Consider the following 7412-nt stretch of genomic DNA (forward strand, 5'->3'; position numbering starts at 1 on the left):
TGCTTATTAGCAAAGTTAATAACCACCGCGATAACAAAATGTCGAACAAATTTGTATGAAATCTTATAAGTACTCATTAAGAAGGTTTGATTGTTTTGTGAGGGGGGGGGGTGTTGTGGGGCTGAATTTCTGATGCGATTTGTGTGGACTTAAGTAACAGTTTTTTATTGCATTTCCTTGTAAATTGTATTAATTTTCCTTTTATTTTTATTTTACCACTTAGTGGCGGGGTTCACTCAGAATAATATCCAATAAATTCGTTTAATAAAGGACAGAGCAAAAAATGACTTCAGGATTGTCCATCTTTTTTACTAAAATCATTTCTGTTCTGAGGAAATTTCGCTATGTACGTAAAAACTATAAAATAGTGTACAAATGTACCGACAATAGAGGAATAAAAATGAGAAAAGGTTAAAAGCATATGTCAAGATTGGTTTTGATTTGTTGGATCTTGCTCATTTCCAGTACAATCGTTTAAGACTTAATTTCAAGTATAGAATCTTTGAACAAAGAGCGCAATGGATTAAAATACATGGAAATATTTATATGTTCTCACGAGGATAATTACAAAATCAGTCGGCGATAAAAATTTCACAGAAAAAAATTATGCCCTGATTTAGTAACATTCTGTAAAACAAATGTATTTTTATGTCATAGTCCTATAATGATAACGTTTTTTGTCTGTCCTTCAAAATGTCAAATCGCATATAAATCTCGACATGTTTATAACGTAACGGTGTTATAAAAAAAATTTCAGCAAAGAAAAAAAAATAAAAAACGGGTAATGTATAACAATGAAATCTGCGGATGACATTTAAATGACATTTTCAAAGGAAATTAAACAAATTCACGGACTGTTTTTTTTCTTTTTCTTTCGTTCTTTTTTCTTCTTCTATTTTATATAGTGTTTTTTTATGTTGTTTTTAGATCGAAGCTTAATTCTGATGTTAGCGTCTACAGGTAGATAAATGACAGGCTAATGTGTGTACTTGCACGTTTTTGTCACGTTTTTGTCATCTCAGAAATATCAGGTGTACCATGTAATTAATAATTCTTCTCGTCTTCAATTTGTTTCTTCACTAAATTCGTTCTTTGACATTTATATATGGCGTCATGGTAAAAAAAAAATATGTGTTTTGCTTTTAATCTCTATCGAAATTGTGTGGGACTTTGTTCAACCCATTGTGTGACTTGCGGGTTTATTCAAAGTGGATTTTTGGAGGTCTAATTATTTTATAGCTCCACAAATTTGCTTAATTATCGTTTAAGGTTTTGCTAAGTTTCTCGATCTTATTTACGAAAGAGGTGACGCCAGACGGCAAATTACCTATTTAGAATGTGAGTAAGACTAATAGTTCTTCTTTTTTTTTTCTTTTCTAAACAGAGATGGGATACTTTTTGTTGTCCCTAGTAAGGCCAAGCTTCCGCCATGCTAAGAGACGGGAATGCCATATATAGGGGACGACAGTGCAAACGAGATGTTATCAGCTAAACGTTAAGAGGTATACATAAGAAGGGACTAATTAAGGCGGCTCGTTTGATCTTCATTCATGGTTTGTTTACTTACTTACTTGTGGCAAAACGAACGTAAAACCAAAACACCGTTTTTCGGTTTTTGCTTGCAGAGAAAATCCACTTGTAGCGGTAACATAATTTGGGCGTTCTTTTTTTTTCTTTTTGGTGTAAATTAAATTTCCAATGGCTCCAAAACAAATTTTCTGCCTTATTCCATTTAAAAGACCGTCCGTTTAACAATGGTACAACAAAAACAGACCGTGTGAGTGCGTATTATAAGGCGACAAGTCCTTTGTTAATAATGCGATTAGTGTGTTGTCGGTGAGGCTGTAGGAGTACACTATAAGGATCGGTAGCAAACTTTTGACCATAATAGGTCTTTACAATAAGTGGATAACTCTCTTGGGCAGATTTCTGTTCTTTTGTTATTACCCTATCAGCCTCTGTGGGGCCAAATCTGCTGGAGAATTGTTTACGTACATGCGTTATTGTCTAAATCATTCATTAAAACTGGGACACGACATCTCTCTCTCTCTCTCTCTCTATTTTCAATGCTGGCGTGTGCATGCATCTGCAGTCGTATGTATGCGTGTATGTATGTATGCGTGTATGTATGTATTTTAGATCCTCCTGCAAGCAGGAACTCGCGAAGAAGCCATCATTGGCTTATCAAAGCCGCAAACTGACCGAAGTCAGGCTCTTAGATTCATATTTAACGACCATGATTATGAATTGTCAATTGTCAATAACTCTGTAACTGGACGGGATACATTTAATCTTGGAGTGTCTCGAACTCGGGACCTTATGATTGAAAGGCACCGGCGTTAACCACTGAGCTAACATTCCACAGTTGTAGAATTAAATTCGATTCGCATATCCTCCAAATAGATATTGCACAGAGGAGACTAAAAAGTCAGAAACTTAGATATATCAATTAAATACAATATCATTATTCAGAAACTATAGGACTTTTTTTTGGGGGGGTGGGGGGTGGGGGGAGGGGGATTTGAAAGAGAAAGAGAGAAAAGAAAAGGGGAAAAAGATAGTCAGGTTTGACCTACAAAGTAATATCAGGTTGGAACCAGTAAAAAAACCCATCATAATGAACACTACGGATGGATTCTTCCAAAAATGCAATCAAGAAGTTTCAAAATGTTAATAGTAAAGCACAGTACAGACTATGAAGCTAAATTTTATGTTCCTTTTTTACAGGCTCAACAATATTTAGGCTACAATAACTAGACTGGTCTTTTTAAGTCCAAATTGGTATAGGCCTACTTTGAAATCCAAATTCAAACATATACGATTCCAATACTGTCTTAATTTACAGTCAACAAGGTGTAACTACCCCCCCCTCCCCTCAGCCCACCACATTCTCATGCAACAACAGTCAAGTTATTTGTCAGAACCTGTGTATTTCTTGATTTTAAGTGATAGACAATAAGATTGTAAACGTACTCAATACTCTGGATTGGCAGACAAGTTCTAATATATTCTTTAAAAGCACCTGTTTTTTTTTTTTTTTGGGGGGGGGAGGGCAACGAAAATCCATTCACTGAACGACAACTTACTGTGCATCGCCATCCTATAGTCCAGCGGCAGTTTTGTTTGAACAAAGATGAAAGAAATACCCACGAAGATTAATGCGCGTGTGTTTGTCTCTGTTAAATAATGACTTCAATATTACATATTTCTTTTTAATATTGCATAATCCAGAGGTATAGTATACTTGGACTTTAATATTTATATGAAAGCATTATTGTATTTTGTGTAACAATATGACATAGAGAGGCTTTTTTATGTGCGGGAGGGGGGTTCATTGTATCCAAATGTGTGCAAACTTGTGTTACATATTAAAAGCTTTGATTCGAATTCCGGTCTAGCAAAAAATATCTTTGCTCTTATCAAAGTTTATAATATTTTGCCAGTCCATTTTGTTCTTTAACATGTGTATAAATCTATGTTTTAATAAAAAAAATTGCTCCTGAAACCGCTTCCCTGTAGCTTTCCAGATTGAATCGAATGGAATAGGGATGTTGATTCCAGATTACACGATATTAAATACACTTTTGGCATCCCACAAAGAAACAAACTACAAAGGGATCATGAAGGTTGAATTAGCTCAGTATAGAATAACATATGACTGAGGTCACTGGAAGGAATCCCGTTCTATTCACAAATCCTTTTGCACTTTTTCATATAACTAAAGGTTAAGTTAGAAAATTCAAGTTAGAACACAGCATCATTGGCTCGGACAGTTTATAGCCTACCGTACCCGGCGGTACAAGGCATTGTTTCCAGAGCATATGTATCTTATTGCTGTTAATACTTAACCAGTGTTTTCCGAGAACATTTAATCATTGTAGAGGGCATATATAGCCTAATACTATTGTAATTACAGTTATGAGTCATATCTTATATCTCTGCTTTTTTAATTATATATTCATATATTTATATATAATATATATATTTATATATGATATATATATTTTTATATATATATATAATATATATATATATAATATATATATATATATATATATATATATATATATGACCATTATTACCAATATGACAAAAGGCTTACATATCATAACACACTTGACATTGCAATGACTTATACGAAACGAACTATCTTTGAGTTCAACAGCTTTTCAGGTGTTCCTTAAACACCGTAGTCACCATTAGTCTTAATCAACTATCTTCAACAAGCCGATAATGACTTTCTTATCAGTTTCCTCTGCGTATGTAAATTTGAAGTTCTGTCTATAGATTTGCCCGAAGAATGTTTGACTGGAACAAGCTTTTGGAGATTCGGCGATGTGTACGCACAGTCACACGATAGCAACCATCACTGCAGACCTTTAGTTTGTAAACAGAATAGAAATTTACCTTACAGCAATTAATTGAGTCTCATGTAAACAGTAACACTTGCCTTGATGTATCTACGATTTGAAAGGGTGATAATCGCCCCCATTCTATCGCCCGAAAGATCAATTAAATTATTATTAGCCAAGTACCATGTATAGGTGTGTATTTATATGATTAACAAAAAATCAAGGAATTTATTTTACACCGATAACCTCTTACAAATGTAGAAGTAATAATCAGAATGATGACGATCAGTTAAAAAGTCATACGAGTATTTATCTAATCAATATTCATATTTTATAATGAGGTCATTTCCTGAACAGTAATGCATACATGAATGATGGTACCATCTGGTCTCACGTTTTAGTTGAAAAGTATAATCGAGTCATCAACTCGATGAATATTCATGAGAGAAGAACTCGATTTTGTTTAATATTATTTCTTTGTTAAATAGTTATGCAGACTGTATACGTATTATGCACTATCGGATGCAAATAGGTGTGATTGAAAACGTCAACCTGTAATTATGAAGATTGCATATTCAACCTATAGTTATGGTCATTTCAGCCAGTTGTGACAATTTCCTAATGCTAATACCTCTCTAAACTGTACTCCAATATGCTTCAAAGCACTGGTATTGACAGTACAAACAGTTCCTAACCTTTATCTGATAGAAACATGATATTCATACTGCTCGTACTGACAATACGAGTGCTCTGAAGCAGGAACTGACACTATACAGTATGGAAAAAGTTGTCCCAACTGGGTGGTCATTTTGTTTTCCATTTAAACTATATATTTAAGGAAATAGCTGTTTTGCTGTATTTTTATACCTCAAGGGGCATTAAGGAACGATTCCGCTTGTTAATTCCTGCATGTTAAGCCCAAGTTGATTTATAACTTATGTATCTCTATGAGTCCATATGACTTCGAACTAAGTTTCTGTGAACTTTTCTTTAATGATCCTTGATACCTTTAAACGGTACTTTTGAAAAGCGTCCAGTGGTAGCGTTTGTTGTTACTCACTCCAAGCCATGACATAATGTTTACAAAAATAGATTGATACACCTCAGTCTTAAAGATGTTTCGTTTTTACTTACAAACAGTTAGCCCTGCCCATTATTATGAATTTTAGTTTTAAAAAATGACTTTATATAATGTTTTATATTGGCATTGTTTTTGCATAATTTTGCATATAATTTCGTCCCTCCTTGTACTGCGTTGAAAGACTGAAAGTAACCGTAGACTATACCATACATTTTCTGGTAATTTTCTTCCTTGTAAAACGGTCGATGATGCCATCAGAAGCTAGCTCAAAATTGCAGCCTTTGAGAAAACATTCTTCGGTTTTAGCATGACAAAGTAACATTCCACAATCATAATCACAAATCATATAAATCATTTATACAGTTTGGTCTGTACTAGTTTCATTCGACATAATATATAGCGAATTAATTCAACAAGCGAAAACACTTTAGCAGTTGTAATCGACATATCCAAGTGTAACACCGACATACAAAACCTACACAAAGTATATTATCTGAGAATATCTTCGTTTAATTGATGTCTCACGAAATTCATTTATCGCCATTTAAGAAATGCATGCTCGTCATAAGTAATAGCGTACATATTGTATAAAAAACGGCTAAAAATATAAAGTTTTATCTAATTTTATATATTAGTCGATGTTAATTTTATATCTCGATTTTAATTAGATTTTTTTCATCGATTTTAATATTTATTAATCGGTTTAATTCTCATGTGCGATTTAAAAAGACATTTATATGTTACCGGGTATGTGGGTCAACTCAAATAGGTCATCGCCGGTGATGAATGCAATTTTACTATCAGTATAACAAATTGGTAAAAAGATTTTCAAACAACGTTTTAAAAATCATAGCGAATAAAAGCTGTTAATATTCATACTTTGGTATATGCTATGCTGAATATCAGAACGGCATGATGAGTAATCCATTCAAACTCAGGAAGACACAATGTCAATAATGCTATCCATTGTTAAGGGTTTTCTAGGAAGAAACTTCCAAATAATTGAACTGTTTTAATGATATGAATATGAAACGTATAGATATTAATGACATGATTCAGCCATTAAATTTAATTGAAGGTAAGTTAAACGTGGGAACGTACTTGAGACTGACTAGATGACGAACCATACCTCTTAAGTTAATTTGATCAACTTTTTTTTTCTTTTTCATTTTGGTAAAACATTCTTTGAGACCTGCGATGCATTCTTTAATATGTGCGTGTCTTTCATTTTCTGTCTGTCGAATATATTAAACTAACTAAAAATAAAAATGGAAAAAAAAATGAAGTGAAATAACGTCTTTAAAGTAGCTGATTAATTTTTAAGCACATAGCAAAGGTTAGCCAGGGAAATGGGGCGTTGTGAAGTCGGGGTTTCGGAGAATGTTGATGCAGCAAAATCGATATACGTAAAACATAACAAAAATAAATATGAACACACATACACATTCACACACACCCATACAGAAATCGATTGCATTATTTGAAAGGAAATGACTAAATTGTTCCGAGTAAGTGAAATGTGAATAGGGAAAGTATCCCTGAGGCATCTTTGAAATTGCGATACATTTCTGTCATGAAAAGCTGTCTTCGCTATAACCTTACCTACTGCTCTACTAACTGCTCTACCTCACTTCTATACTTCTACTGTACTAACTGATCTGTCAGCGGCTCTACCGACTCAGGTTCCAAAATACTATTCTATCAGCGGCTCTATGTACCAACTACTCTGATTAACAACAAAGTACTCTAACAAAATGATACACCGACTTCTCTACGAAATGTTACGCCAACTCTTCTGCCCACTGCTCTACATAATAAAGTGCTCTAATAGCTGTGTCTGCTCTATATCGAGCTCAGCGTCAACTATTTTGTACTGGCCACACAATATACGTTGTTCGTAATATTATATATAGAGATATTCACAACCGATGAATAATCATACATTGCTATTGCTGGATATCCACAGAATAAAAGGAAAA

At 33.7% G+C, this 7412-nt stretch overlaps 1 long non-coding RNA gene across 1 annotated transcript in view; it reads left to right on the forward strand.

The window, feature by feature from the left end:
* Positions 1-2031, forward strand: part of LOC139966002 (uncharacterized) — a 41764-nt gene extending 39733 nt beyond the window's left edge. Inside the window, exon 3 of the long non-coding RNA XR_011792404.1 lies at positions 1385-2031. This is a non-coding gene — a long non-coding RNA (uncharacterized lncRNA). The remainder of the gene's footprint in view (positions 1-1384) is intronic.
* Positions 2032-7412: the final 5381 nt, after the last annotated feature.

The sequence above is a fragment of the Apostichopus japonicus genome, chromosome 4, assembly GCF_037975245.1.
Source record: "Apostichopus japonicus isolate 1M-3 chromosome 4, ASM3797524v1, whole genome shotgun sequence".
In the NCBI taxonomy this organism is placed as follows: Eukaryota; Metazoa; Echinodermata; class Holothuroidea; order Aspidochirotida; family Stichopodidae; genus Apostichopus; species Apostichopus japonicus.